General features: G+C 42.6%; 1 long non-coding RNA gene across 3 annotated transcripts in view; it reads right to left on the minus strand.

Annotated features, from left to right (window-relative positions):
* Nucleotides 1–6,608: 6,608 nt before the first annotated feature.
* Nucleotides 6,609–15,356, minus strand: part of LOC122877774 — a 43,702-nt gene continuing 34,954 nt past the window's right edge. For all 3 annotated transcript variants that reach the window (XR_006378328.1, XR_006378327.1, XR_006378326.1), the window contains exon 4: nt 6,609–7,256. This is a non-coding gene — a long non-coding RNA (uncharacterized LOC122877774). The remainder of the gene's footprint in view (nt 7,257–15,356) is intronic.

Below are 15,356 nucleotides of genomic sequence, written 5' to 3' on the forward strand. Positions count from 1 at the left end.
AATAGATGCATAACCAGGCATAGGTGCTGTTTGACTTTGAGCTTATACTGTGGATGTCACACCACAGGAGGCTAAGGAGGGAATGTATAGTAAACATATGCATAGACACACATGTTCACAACTCTGTGCCCTGAAAAAGCCACACTGGCTGGGATCCAGTTGCCGTCCCTTTGAAGGTCAGCTCAGCGTTAGCTTCTCAAGTACCTGGCTCGATGGCATCTTTGATAAATTCACCAGCATTAAAACGCCTTGAGAGACATATTATCCAACATAAACAGGCCTGTAAACGTCCCCCCGTAAACTTGCCTTAAAAAAGCCAAGAAACGAGTGAAAAAATACCTAATCATGCTGCCGTGACTATAAAACTCAGTCAAGAACAGTTATAATCCCTCCATGCATGCATGCTGATATTTACAAGTGCTATAGGAACGTCATCCTCTCCCACCGCCACTCTCAGAGCTCCCTCTCCCCATAGCTCAGTCTTGTTAATTTTATAAGATCCAGCATATTGCCACTTATCGGCTGGCAGCGTTGTAAAAGCTCTGGGGTCAGTGCATTACTGAGCTGCTGGGCTCCACTCTTCCATTAGAGGGAGTGTTCAGGCTGCGTTGGCCTTCACTCAATCAAATACAGGCTCCAAGTGCAGATGAGGGGGCACAAACACACACACACACACACACACACACACACATACAAATGGAGACTCCTTCAATCCCTGGTTGTGAAACTATAGTACGCATAAATCTGAGCACATAAATCTAGGTACCTACACACACACACACACACACACACACACACACACACACGAACTCTCTCTCACTCACACACAATATGTGCTTGTCCTCACTGTTTCGAGCCCTTGGGGTACCGCATTCATTTGCATGGAGTGTTTGCATTTAAAGAGAGTAAATGTATAGGTGTATGCGCTTGCACTGCAGCTGACATTTTCACCACTTGGCATTTGAACAGATTCAATACTAAATGAGTTGTAGCTTCCCCCGATCTCTGGATCAGGTGAAACAGATGAGAGGTGAGTGGTGGAGGCTAGCAGCAAGCAGAAATAAGAATCAGGGAGTGATTTAATAGAGATGCCAAAATAGAAATTTAAATTTGAATTTGTGTTTGTGTGGAACATGCAGTACAAAATTATTCTTCGCAATCAGTCTAGAAATGAGGTCAATTTCATGCCACTGCCTGTCAAGGTAGTGTCAAGGTCAGAGGAAGTTAGGATTGGGAGTGTTAATGCGAGCTATGGTGCATTCCTCTCTCATAACTATTATTATGATGATAGTAAGTATATGCACCTGACTTCCTGTTGTCTGAATGCTGCTGAGATGCAGGGTTTCAATTCATTTCAGGGAGAGACGCCATTTCATGTTACTTTATATTTAAAATATAACATGTTTTGTCTAAAATATAGCATCTTGCAAACAAAAGCTGCAAGATAGCAGCGTTATTCATGAATTTTCATGTCAGCAATCATATTTTGTTTGTGTTTATCTTGTTATGTTTCTACAAATGTATTTATTTCCATTGTTACTCTGTGCAACTTCACGTATTTGCAGACGGAGCACACACATATAAAGAAAGTGTCACCCTAACCAGGCCTCAGTGTGTGTGTGTGTGCCCATTTATAAACATGTATGTATTTCTTCTGCAAGAGTAAAGGCTGGAGGAAGGAGGGGGTGGGTGGTGGGTGGACGGGCAAAGGAGAAGGCTCTGACAGACTTTGCATGAGAATGGCCGGGGTCCTGTGAACCTTCTGCTCCCTGTGTCCACATTCAATGGCATCGCTGCAGTTAGCATGACAAACTAGGCTCCAAGTTCTCGGACTTTTTAAAGCAAGCCCCCGCTCCTCCATTCCGTCCACCCCACCCATCCATGTCCTGACTCCACCATAATCCCTTTTTGGCAAACCCCTCACCCTCAACTTGCTCCTCTGTGTGCACTGTGGGTTGAGCCTACACATTTTATGAGGTGTCTGGGGGGCTACCAAGTTCTGGGGAGCCTGGGAGACAACCCCTGCACACAGACACACACACACACACACACACACACACACACACACACACACACACACACATACACATACACAGAGCAAGTTCCAAAACACTGGTTTTTATTTCAATTATTTTTTACATTTTAATTCACTAGAATCAAAACAAGCTCAGAAACAAAACCTAAACTGTAGGTTTCATCCACAGTCTTTCTGGATATTCAGTTTGTGCTTCCCTGCACTCTAACACCGCATCAACACGACTCCGAAGTCAGCCTTTCATTACACGTGAATGTGAGAACAGTCATTGGGGTCTGAAATTAGAACGCTTACATAAGAATTAAATTTTGTATGTGTGCATGCTGGGATGGCACAACAGTGGGCCACAGCTGAACTCTCTAAACTCAAATACCTTGGATGCTAATGCATCAACACAAAGTTAAAAAAAGAAAAGATTTAGTCATTCATTTCACCTTTTTGCTATGAAAACAAAAACAGCTAATTTCCACTCTGATCTATTATTTTGCATACCATGTTTTGTCATACATGCTCGTTCTAGGGAGGCACAGACATTATTTCATGTTGTGTTTAGGTGTTGTGCCTCTGATCATTTTGCTGGTGCTTGCTTGTAATGTTTGTTCATCAGGCATTTGAGCTTTTTGTGTTAATGAATTCACAGTGAGTCAGCATCACCATAATGTAAGTGTAAAATAAATAGGTACAATTAACACTGGACTGTTTTATGTGAATTGATGCTGTATATTATGGTGGGTGTAATGGACTCTTGTTAATCAGAAGAGTTGTATATTATAATATGTTCTTGCAGTGTTTGTGTAAATGGTCTCAGTATAAGACCCCTATCAATCCTGAGGGCCATGAATATGCTCCACACTAATATGCTCTTTCTGTGTGATGATGGACAATTAAGATACTAGTCAATGATCCCAATTTGGAAAATGAAACCGTACTGTATTTTGGAGTACATTACAGTATCTTAACAAAAAGCCCCAGACTGTCATTTTTAATGTTATTATCTCAAAAGATGCAATAATATTCAACATCTGTGGAAATAAAAATTTAATTTCTGAAATCTAGAAAGAAAAAAAATTGATGAAACACTCTCACATAAAACCACCATAAAATATAGGACTAGTTATTATGGCTAATGTGAGTGCAATTTGAGCACAATAGTTTTTTACTCATCAGAACCAATAACAGGATTTTATGTTGTGTTTATTAAATCATTCAATGTGCTTGGATGATTTGTTCCTTCTCCTCTTTCTGTATAAATAATTAAATCTCTTTTCCTCTGTGCACCTTTCTGTGCTGTTTATGTAATTTACCTCGTGAGCAAATTTAGCCAATCAGAGAAAAAAAAATCATGTGGAAAAAAACCTGAAGGCCCACATTTATTGCAGCAAAAATATTGGATGGGATAAAGTGTTTTATTCTTGACATCACAGAAATAATATGATATAAATGTATTTAACTTTGTTCATGTAAAATAAGCAATTTGATCATTTTAAATGACTGCCTGTTGTTTTATTCGAGCCTGTTTATTCCAACACATTTAGCTTGTCAAGGAAAAACAAATCAAAACAAAGAAAGAATAAATTACATTATATTATTTCCATTGCTTTATTGTGACATTGTAACTCCTTAATCATAGTTTACATGCAGTTAAGAATACACACTCCTCCCTATATATTCTCTTATTTGTTTTTACTGCTAGTGAGCTTTGTGCAGCTCTGTCCTGCTGTTAAAGGCCTTTGTGTTGTTAACGACCAGAATGTTAGAGACTCTCCATCTACAAACAAACAGCTGAGCAATTAAAAGACAATTAGTTGACCACTGAGGGTTTGTTAAGGTCAATAATGGCCTGCTTTCACAACTCAGGGAGCTGTTACAAATCAGTGTAGTAGACAGATTAGAAAGTTTTAATAAACTCTGAGAGGCTGTGTTTATAATCATTTATTTGTATGTTTGTGAGGTAAAAGCTTGAAGTTTAATTCACAAAAACTTAAATATAAATGTGTTTTATTTACTGTATTTCTTGGTTTATTAGAGGCACCATCAGTACATGTAAATAGCAAAAACATAGGGAAAACGAATGGACTACAAAACATTTTATAGTGACCAAAAGGATGTTATAAGGACATATTAAACTGTAAAGGATAAATATAGATGAGTAAGTAGTAAAAAAAAAAAAAAAAGGAGAGAAACAAGTAATTCTATCTTTCAACACAAGCTAAATTTTTTTCACGCTCGTCTTCACATTTACCATCAGGAGTGAGCGGGCCTGCTGTCAGAGTTGTACACTGCATACAGACTGTATGTGACATGATCCGTAACTCTATCTATAGGTGTTATGGTATCATTCCCACCATTAAAGAGGTTTTCCACCTTCCCAATGACCTCTGCCTCGCCTCACAGGACACAGAAAACGACCTGATGGCAATGTCTTTCACTGTACGGAGGCTACGCTAAAATGTGTGAGTGTGTGTGTCTATGTGTGGGTTTGTGCATGTGAGCATCTGTGTATGGTGGGTGGGTCACTCCGTGCACAGACTCCAGTGTCTTAGGAAAGCGTCCGCCCCGTCGGGTTTGGCCTTCTCCCTGGTGAGAGTAGGGGAATCTAGCATGGCCAGTAAGCATGTATATCAGGCCATCTCACGGCTGGCTGGACACTCCCTGGGTGGCCCACCATGGTCAATACTGCACTGGTGACTGGACACACAGAATGGGATAATCTCCTACTTTCTTTCAGGGCCATGGTGCACACACGCAAACACACACACACACAGATCTCCTTTTATGCTGGCCTGGCCATGGAGGCTTGCCTGGCCCTTATTTCAGGTCAGGACCAGTCAGGGGGAGGCCGAGGGCTGAGGGAACCCAGAGCGAGCAAGGGGACAGTGTTGTCGGAGGAGGGTGGGGAGCCCATTTCAGCCAGAGCAGTGGAGCACACTGGGGGCACTGGGGCATCGCCTCCACTGGCTGTTGGGGGAAAACAAAAGGAGGTGTGATCCCCACAAAACATAGGACCAGTGTGTGTTTGTGTGTGTGTGTGGGGTTATGAATGTGTATCATTGTTCAGAGTTTCCTTCAGCTCCAGCAACTCGCTTCAACACCCCTGCTGCTCACACACAAAGGCATCTAATTGACACCACAGATTTAGGCCACTAGGTTTAACTGTTCCTCTTCCAACCCTTCAGCCACTGCTGGAATAATCAGAGTAATCAAAGTGAACAGGCTCCTATAGCTTCTTATACCACATCTTAGATGATACTTGTATATAATGCATCAGTGGCTGGTATTATTCTATATTTTTGTTATTGTCAACAAATTCACATAAAAAGACAATTCCTTAGACCAGGGCTATTCAATTACAAATTCAATTGGGCCAGATTTTAAAACCAGGAAATGTAGATGGGCCAGACATTGTCAGCAGCCTATTTAAAACCTTTTTTTTTAGTTTTTGGTAATGTCATTTTTTTAAACAAATGCAAATGAATGTACTAAAAAATAGCAGGTGTTTAGAGATGGCGGTAAAATAAACAAATACTTGCCAATCCAGGCAGGGTTAAGCTGACAGCTTTCACTGTCAAATTTACATTTCAGGGTTGACAGAGACATATTTTCAGTAGAGCACTTCCCTACTTGTGACTGTCAGTAGCCAGATGTTTTGAAAAGCTACTAAGCGTGGTCGGAACTCACACGAGAAAATGTTGATTTGTGAAAGATATGATTGGCGGTGTCGCTACATCCATAAACATCCTGCCCGATCGATACTGCACATGTGCAACTCTCAACAGAGATGAGAAGAAAGTGAGATGGCTCACTCGTTAGCTACTTCCATACACTATATATGTAGTTTACTTATTTTGTCATGTATCAGATTGATCTATGCTGGGCCACTCGGAGGTTGCTTCTGGACCAGATGTGGCCCGTAGGCCACCAACTGAATCAACCTGCCTTAGACTGTCTCTTAACACTTCCGACCTCCTTACCCTGTCTGTGGCTCTCAGCCCCAAACCCATTGGTTCCTACTGAAGATGTAAATCTTTAAAAACAGGTCACAAATATATAGTTTCAATTTTTAAAAAGGCTAAAAAATGTGTTACAACAGCAGGCCACTGTAGTTGTTAGCAAACGTTACTCAAACAGGAGTAAACACTGTATTTGTTGTGGACTATTTTCAGCTGCGAAATGATACATATTTAGATCTCTAGTGAGTATTTAGTATCGGATTGACTTGAAATAAACTACAGTACCTTTGTTCATTGTACTGAAGGAACATGTCATTCAGTGCAATGATGTGTCTCATTGAAGTGTTTTTAATAGTTTTTTGACAACAATAGAGGTCCATGGCACAGAGGAATAAGATATATCAAGCTTTGGATACACAGGAAGTTCTTGTTAGTAGTAGTCAACTCATTGTTGGTTTTGGTCTTTTCATGGGATTTGTTGACAATAAGAAAAATGTAGAATATCACCAAAACTATCCTTTAACTGTGAGGTTCAGCTATAATCTTAGCAACAAAACAAACATCACTGACACATGTAGAAACAAGAATTAAATAGGAGAGGGGAAAAAAACAACTAAGACAAATTTTCATTTCACAAATTGTTCAACTTTATTGAAAACATATCATATCAGGGCAACACTTTTGGCATTTGCGAATCTCATCTAACATTTTATGATAAATTAGTTCATTACACTATGAAAAAGATTGTATAAATATGTACAGTATGTGTACATAATATCCCACAGAAAAGGGGAAAGTAATTCAACAGCAACAAACTCTTGTCAAACGATTTTACAGTCAAATACTTGAATGTAAATTACTGAGTGAAAAGAAGGACCCCTTGGGGTCTCATCCAATCTCCGACCTAAAATTGGTCTCAAATATAGTACTTCATCTCTAATGAAACTAATTTAGGAAAATATTGCTCGGCAGCTCTATTTTACACTTCAGACAGCTCATAAATTGATTCAACCTCTAAACTTACCTTTTAGAAGCGGCTCCAACTTACCTGTCCCCATCCACAAAGACCGCAGACTACACAACTGATAATCCGACTCTAATGGTGTGTGTCTAACTGACTGTTCTTGCAGGTGTAGAGGTGGCATTTTCCATATGTGGCCAAGGCTAAACATGTTCAGAGAAATTGGCTACAGACAACCTGTGTGCTTTGTCCAATGGTGGAAGCTCAATCGCTGCTTTTCAATCTTGGTGGCATTTTTGACTGGCTGCATCTGTGAAGACATAAGCAAATACAAAAAGAGTGATTAGTGAAAAGAACACTCCTTAAATTATGCAAGTCATATTCCTCCAGTCATATTCCTCTAATTCTGGGTGTCCTTAAACAAAATTAAATTAAACAATCTGCATGGATTTCCTGTGGAATCTAAAAGCTTGAGTAGACAGGTGTAGCTGTACGTCTAAAATGAGGAATCACTATCTGTGCTTAAATCACATGCGCTCTCTGCAAACAGCTAGCTGGGATGACGCTGTTTGTGTCATCATCTCTCCAGACACACCAAACTGTTAATGTTTACTACATGGGGGGAGGCGTTTGTAGACGTAAGTGCGTGCATGTGTGTTTGTTTGTGCATCTATCAGCTGTCTGTATCTATGGTGTGCATGACCCCTGAGCTGGCAGACAGTCATGGGTCAAAGGTCAAGGCAGAGCCTGTCTGGGCTTCCTGGCTCAAACCAACGCCTGCAGCACAAACACACAAATAAACACACACACACAAACGGGAGGGGGGATGGGTTGCCCCCTACCAGACTAATATCACCTTTGGGATTAGGATCCAGACAGAAATACATTGACCCCCAAACACACGCACATACACACGCACAAACACACACACACACTGAGTGTCTCAGACACTGGATTTGCTTGGTCATAAAGCAGGACTCGGTCACACTGCGTGACGCAGAGAGAAGCAGCAGAGATGCTGAGTCTGAAAGGGCCATCTAATTATATTTCAGCGCTGAGTTAAAGAGGAGAGCAGAGGAGACTGGGGAGATTCAAGCATCACCATGGTGAGCAGAGAAAGTAGCTAACAGAGTGCTAGCTAGCTACATCGTGGTGTTAATGCTGCGAGGATAAAGGAGACCTGGGAGATACAAATAGAAGAAAGGCAGCTATAATAGCTAAAATGTTTTAAAATGTGAAGGATATGAATATGCACAGGTGATTTTATGGGCATAACATTTTTTTCAAACTGTACCCGTTGAAAGAGCAACTAAAAAAGAGCATTGTTTGTGGCTAAGCCTTTGTACTCCCTGTCATATGTCAAGCAGTTTAGCTCTGTAATTGCATTTAACCCAAGCACTGATGTAGCTGCAGGAAGTGAGAGCCCAGAGCACCAATCTGGATAAAACAACATCAGCATGCCAGACGCTTGTAAAAAATCACAAATCAAAGAGAAGCGGGACTGCAGGATCTCAGCACAGAGGGAAACATGAAAAAGGTCAAATTCAGGAGCTCACGGGCTTCACTGCCAGGCCATCGGGAAAACTCCCCAAATAAGCCAGAGTGTTAAGCCTGCTAATCCCCTGTATTATTGCAACATCTGTGAGGTCTAGAGAGGCTCTGCCAGTGATTAGCAAGACAGATGTAAACAATATCCTGGCTGAAAAGGAGAGGAGAGGAGAGGAGAGGAGAGGAGAGGAGAGGAGAGGAGAGGAGAGGAGAGGAGAGCGCTTGGCTGATGTGGGTAACACAGTGCTAGAAGGATAAGAAAAATAGAGATAGAGAGAAAGAATGTGGAGAATATAAAGCATGTAAGATGGGAGTAAGCGTGTCAAGGGATTTGGGGGGGGGGGTTGACAAAAAAGAAGCTGGAGAGGAAGCCATAGTGATTTTGGAAGAAATCACAACACGAGAAAGGAGATGATACTTAAAGAAAGGAGCGCTTTTAGCTTGAGGATTGATAGAATACAGTAGATGGGGGAGGTGGAGGGAGACAGAAGGTGACAGCATTAGGGGAGAAGGAGCAGCAGATTGGGAGATGGCAGACCCGGGGCCACGGGTGCCCTGACCGGCTGACGAGACACCAGGGAGATGTGCCTAATTTATGCAGAGTTGAGGCTGAAGGGCTGAAGAGTGGAGGGTGTCTGGGATCCCCTCAATACCCCTTAGAACCAAGGGGAACAGCTATGGGTGCTAGCAATCTGAGAGCAAGGGGGGCATGGGGGAAGGCAGGTTGGATGGGGGTGTCTCTTTTTTTGAAAAGAGACAACAAGGGGGGTGTAGGCTGCTCTCCCTGCTCAATTCAGGCAAGGCTGGCCGTCTGAGACGTCCCATTAAGGTTTGGGACAGGGCATGGGGAACGAGGCGATAACGGGGAGAGGGAAGGGAGCGAGAGGTGTGCCCACCCCCCCCACTCCAGTCTTCTTCTCCAGTCTGGCTACCTATTAGATCCACATGGCCGTTTGTCTGCTTCTCTGCATACTAATTCCCCATTACCACAACCTTGAATGTGAGTCGGACTAAATCAGAGACAAGTTACTTGGCTGATGGGTTGGATGTAAGAGAGGCTAGAGGAGTTCAGCATCCAGGCAGGCAAATTCATTGGGCTAGAGTAGTGTGTTGTGGTGTTAAATTGGTCATACAATGGAGGCTTTATAACAGCTTGCAGTTGCATATATTTGCATATTTGATTTAATTTTAATGAATTGAGTTTATTGTTGTTATTATTTAGCAAATAAAATCATCAAAGATTGCAATTGGAAGTGGTAACTCTGTGTTATGAACTACTAATCCACCCTAGAAGACTTTCATTACTCTGAGTTTTAATGTAAACATTTTGTGTCACACAATGATCTAAACCAGTGGTTTCAAACCTGGAGGTCAGGACCCCAAAGGAGTCCCTACAAAAATCTGAAGGGTCCCCAGATGAGTAAAGGGATAAGAAAGAAAAAGAAATCTTTGTTACACAAAATTTTATTTATTAACTTTTCTCAAATTTTTTTGCTTTTTTTCTTCTAAAATACGGCAAACTTTATTTCTTTCTGGCTCTCACTTTTCAGGTGAACATTCTCGTCATGAGGGCTCACACGTAGATGCTGCTTCATTGTAAGGGTGTACAAGCCAAAAAGGGTGGGTACCACTGATCTAAACTACTCTAAAGAGATTTTTCCTGCAAAGAAGAAAATTCAATGCGGGAACACTGTATGTTTGTGATTTTTTTGGCATGAAATAAAAAAAAATTAAGATGAATACTGGAACAAAGTATTAGCTATCTGCAGCTTTAATATCAAAATATCAGTATAAATGTCAGCCGTCCAAATCTTGTATCAGTTGTGTGTCGAGTGTGAGGAGACATACTGTATGCTTTGTGTATGTGAATCCTGGCTGATGGCCAAGTGAATCTGTGTGTGTGTGTGTGTGTGTGTGTGTGTGTGGGTGTGCGTGCGCGTGTTATTTGAGAGCCCAGTAAGAAGCAGAATGGACAGCCAGGCCGGGTGATGGTTGAGTCTGGTGATGCAGACAGACAGTTTAATGACAGTCCTTACCCCTGAACATACAAGGCAGTGAGCGCTTGGCATGCTCGCAGATGTACACACACCATATGACACGTGCACATATATGTGTAATATATGGTGTGGCATTTCTGAAAAAGACACTTGGGCCGGTGAAAATGAAAGAGAAAGAAATCTCTCTGTGTATGACCCTGGAAATAATAACTGGAGGGGCTAGAAATGGCTAACGGGTGCTTCTTTTGATTGTTTCTTTATTCTGTTAAAAATAAACAAGAGTTTTGAGCTTGTCCTACAGTGCATTTACACCTTTCACCCCACATTTTTTAAACAAGATTTATACAGATGACACTGCACAAAACGCTGCAAGAACTGTGATTAGCAATTAGCAAACTTTTAAATAAATTCTCAGAATCTGCATGCTTGCTACAAGTGATGTTCTAGTGAGGAACAGTGCACAGAAGAGAGCTATTCACTGGCTTAACAGAAGCCAAGCTCTTTGTGCTTTTTTTGTAAGTTGTGCCTGGCCATGGCCTTGCATCTTATTCAGACAGACTTGCACAGGTCTGGACTTGAATTTGGTGCCCAAACAAAGACATAGAGCCACCTCATTAAAAAAACATGTCATTGGATCAGGCCTGGGCTGAATTGTGTGATTTTCCCTCCTACCATAAGTGGCCGTGACTGAGCGTTGGGCTGAATGAGAGGCCGGATAGAGGCCTACCAAATGGAGCGCCACGCTACATCCCTATGGGAACCACCCCCTCACAGAGGGGGGCACATTTAAAGCTTTGTTGGTCTGTTAACACAGCTTCTTAAAACGCCTCTTTATGGACTCAGCTAAGCAAACTGCAGCTCCTGGTTTTCTTGCACCAGAAGAAGAAAGTAAAAGAAAGAAAGAAAGAAAGGAGACAGTGAAGGGCAACAGAATAAAAGGGAAAAAAGAAGGCTGAAGAGGTTGTTTTTTGTTTTCATGGGATATAAAGTAGTGACAGCAAGCACCAAAAAGGTTCAAGTGAGAGTTTTATTTGCTTTTATGTGATATAAAATTAACACAGATAAAAATTATTAGTAGTCAAACCTAAAATTTTCATCAAATCAATCAAATCCACCCTTAACGCCTCTCCAAAATAAAGACAATACAATCCTATGGAGAGGACTCTGTACATCTGCTCTTACTGCATCTAATCACCTGAGAACTGAACTTTGCAGTAGTTGGATGCAGCGGAACCAGTCATTGACAAACTGCAGCGTCTCACGGTGTCCTGTGATACAGCCAGCGCACACCTTTACCCAGAGGACTACAGACATCCTGCTGCTGAAACAATAGGTTTGTGTGGGAATGTGTGTGTGTGTGTGTGTGTGACAAACACAGTCCTGCCTGGGAAACCTGGGCTGGAGACTTAGTCAGTCTCACAGGGAGCTCAGGATGACAGTGAAATGAATAACAATGAACTTGCTGAGAGTCAAGTTCAGAACATTAGAGATGAACCAGAGCTGAGGAGCACAGGAGGAACAGTGTGTGTGTGTGTGTATGTGTGTGCGTGTGTGTGTGTTTGTGTGTGCGCATAATTGTGTCAACGCGCTCAGGAAATATCTCAATATGAGCAGAGCACTCGGCTCCAGAGAAGAGCACCCACTAAGATGAAAATGCACACACACACCTCCTCTTCTCGCTCCCCTCCCCTTCCCATCTCGCCGCGCACATGCAGCAAGGACCCCGTCCTCGCAATTCTATTGCTGTCTGCTGCACGCCTGATGAAAAAGCAGAACGACATAGGGGGTGCACATGCCTAAAGGCAAGAAAACGCACATTTGTACATCACAGCCCCAATATAAACATAGGGTTTAATAGGGGTTTCTCAGGCGCGTTGGCAGGGGTCCACCTCGCCATGTGCTTCACCAGCCATGTTGCACGTTTTTCAGCCTGCTAACCTGCTACAGGAGAAAATGTGACTGAACAGCCCTCCACCACCACCCAGCAGAGATGATGGTCTGCGGGGCTGAGAATGCATCTGAATACATTTACATAAAGATTGTGCTACGTTGACAGAGGCACTGCTGAGAATGCACCGTGCTTGTCATTGTCCCCAAAAATCTGAGTAATGATTGAAATGTGTGTGTGTGTGTTGGTGGTGGGGGGGTAAACGGAAAACGGTTACTTTATTCTGAGAAGAAACAAGGGAGCTGAACGCTTTTTAAAGTCTGCTAGGAGCTCAGTGTTCCCTGTCCCTCTTTATGTTAAAGACATCAGCAGTGTATATGAACCAGAGACACATGCAGGGGAATAATACAGAGGATAGAACGTAGCACTATGAGAGCAAAATAAACACAAATTACACAAACAATTTTTACAACCCATGAGACTGAGACTTTGGCTGGTAGGAGATTTGATCAAGAATAATTTTGTGACAATTTAGATGAACAAGGAAATCACTTTACCCTAACCGAGATGCTAAAATCAACACAATTGTGGACAGATATGCAAACACTCATGAGACAAACCCAAAAGTCTCCTCCAGGCAAATCTGATCTCTACATATATCAAATATCTTAATCGCAATATAATGCTACTGGTTTTGTTAAAGAATGATGGTATAACGGAGGTGGATAGTGCAAAAGAATGCAAGGATATCTTGAACACAATTTATCTTTAAAAATGTAGAATATGGAAAAATGGAGTTAAAGAATGTTCCTAGGTGAATTTTATTGCTGCCTTCTGGAAAAAAAAACCTGCAAGGATATTTGGTAGTAGAGTGACTTCAAAATACTGCAGATATGAGACCTTATTTCGTAACACACAGCCCAGATATTTCAGCTCCAGATTTTATTAGGAGATAAAGTGACCAGATTTTACTGTAACAAATTTGGAGGATAGGATTCTGGTAACCTTTTAATCAAATAGATGGGATGTAAAGGTGAGCATGGCCTAAGGTACGGAGCTGCTTTTGGAGAAAGCACTTTCATTTTGAAAATAAAAACAGGTAGGCAACAGAGGGAGCGCGGTGAAGCCCTGTGATAAACCTCTTGCAGATATAGTCAGCTAGCCAAACCATCCTGTCAGATCAGTGCCTGAGGAGAGGCAGAGGGGAAAAGAGAGGCGGCGAGAAGGGGAAGAGAGCAAAACACGGGTGAAAAGGGTCAGCAGGGAGGAAGGCTAAACCCCAGAAGCAAGCAAAAGATTGTGTGTGCAGTGCATTTATATTTTAACGTGTGTGTGTGTGTGTGTGTGTCAACCCCAGCTGGGTAGACATTTACTTGACATGCTGATAGGGATTTAAGCAGTGGGTGGGTGGTGTGTCTGACCAAGGTGAGTGAATGAGCAGAGAAGGGGAGCTGGTGGGGATCGGAGGATGATAGGAGGTGGGGGGGCAGACCAGAGGGGCTCACAAAACTGCCGTTACTAAGCTTGATTTCAGCGTGAGTTGAGATGATTAGAAGACGGAGGCAGAAATGAGGAGAAAAACCGGGGGGGTAAGGGAGGTGGGTTTTTATAGGAGAACACTCCAGGCTTTCTTTCAGACAGTCTAACGAAGCATAAGTCCCCGATGAAGAATGGAGGCAGGCTACCGCAGGGTGGGTTAGCTTGTGTCTCTGCTCATCTCCATTTCCCCCCTTTCTCCTCTCTTCCTCTGTCCTCTCTTTTCCTCAACGCCCTCCACATCCCCTCTTTCTCCTTTCCTCTCCCCTCCTCATGTGCTGCAGTCCCTCCTCTTAAAGGGCTTACACTGTTTATTTCAAAGTGGCGTAACGTGCCACAAGCTTACCCACTCGCCTCTCAGATGATTTGATGAAATGGCAATGATAGAGTGACCAGCAGCATTTCACCAATAAAGAGGATTGTTATTGATGGGCGGCTTCATCCAGAAAATGTGACTCATGGCAAAGCAACACATGAAATTAGCAAATGGCCTAGACTAGGATACAGCACACTGTATCAGAACAGAAATTTGATCAGAATTTTAAAATGTGATTAAAATTATAGTCATAGATCCAGCCAAAGCATTCAAAACAGCTACATGCAATAAATCACATACATTTCTGATTGTGGCGTGCACAGACGATGAACCCAGAGCCGACATGTTAAATTACAGGAGGCAGTAGACTGAGACAGACAAGGGGGGCTGTCAAAGTGTCTGACTGGGTTTGACTGTGTTTGGCTGGGGGTTGTTTGACCAGGGGGTTGACTGGGCTGCAGGACTGATTTCTGGCTCGATTTGGCTCGGGGCCGGCTGGAGACTGGCCAGAGGCTGACTGAAGGGGGTTGGGTTCCCCGGCTTCTCAGCTCAAGTTGTCCCTGGAGCAAAGCAATAAGAAGCAGCTTATAAAATAAGCAAACACAGAGGCAGCTTACAGACAGTCAGCCAGCCGGGGATGAACGGCAGATGAAGCACACACACACACAAACAGCTCTACACTGCACTGAAACCCCCCCACCACCACCACACCCCTGACCTTGACCCTTTAGGTCCTTCCTAACCTGTTTCTGAATGGAAGTCAGTGCAGCTGGGGCGTCTAGCCATGAACTAACCGCAACCCCCTCCACTGCACAGACCCCTCATCGCCTAATCATTTAGCCCGTTCCCACGCTTGATTACTGGGATGCTGTCTCTGCATCTGAATGGTGCAATTTAACACTTATGTGGCCGCCATGGTCTGTCTCTAAGGGCAACAGCAATTCCAGGATTATCTGTGGTTTGTATGAATTACCTGCTAAACATTAATCTGAATGTTTTATTTTCAATTCAGGTAGCTTTTCTTTCTTTCCACACATTATTCCTCTCTGCTTTACGTCTCAAATTGCATCTGCGGTCTCACTCAAATAAACCATTCAGCCTGAGCACATACATACACTTAATAAT

The sequence above is a fragment of the Siniperca chuatsi genome, linkage group LG6, assembly GCF_020085105.1.
Source record: "Siniperca chuatsi isolate FFG_IHB_CAS linkage group LG6, ASM2008510v1, whole genome shotgun sequence".
In the NCBI taxonomy this organism is placed as follows: Eukaryota; Metazoa; Chordata; class Actinopteri; order Centrarchiformes; family Sinipercidae; genus Siniperca; species Siniperca chuatsi.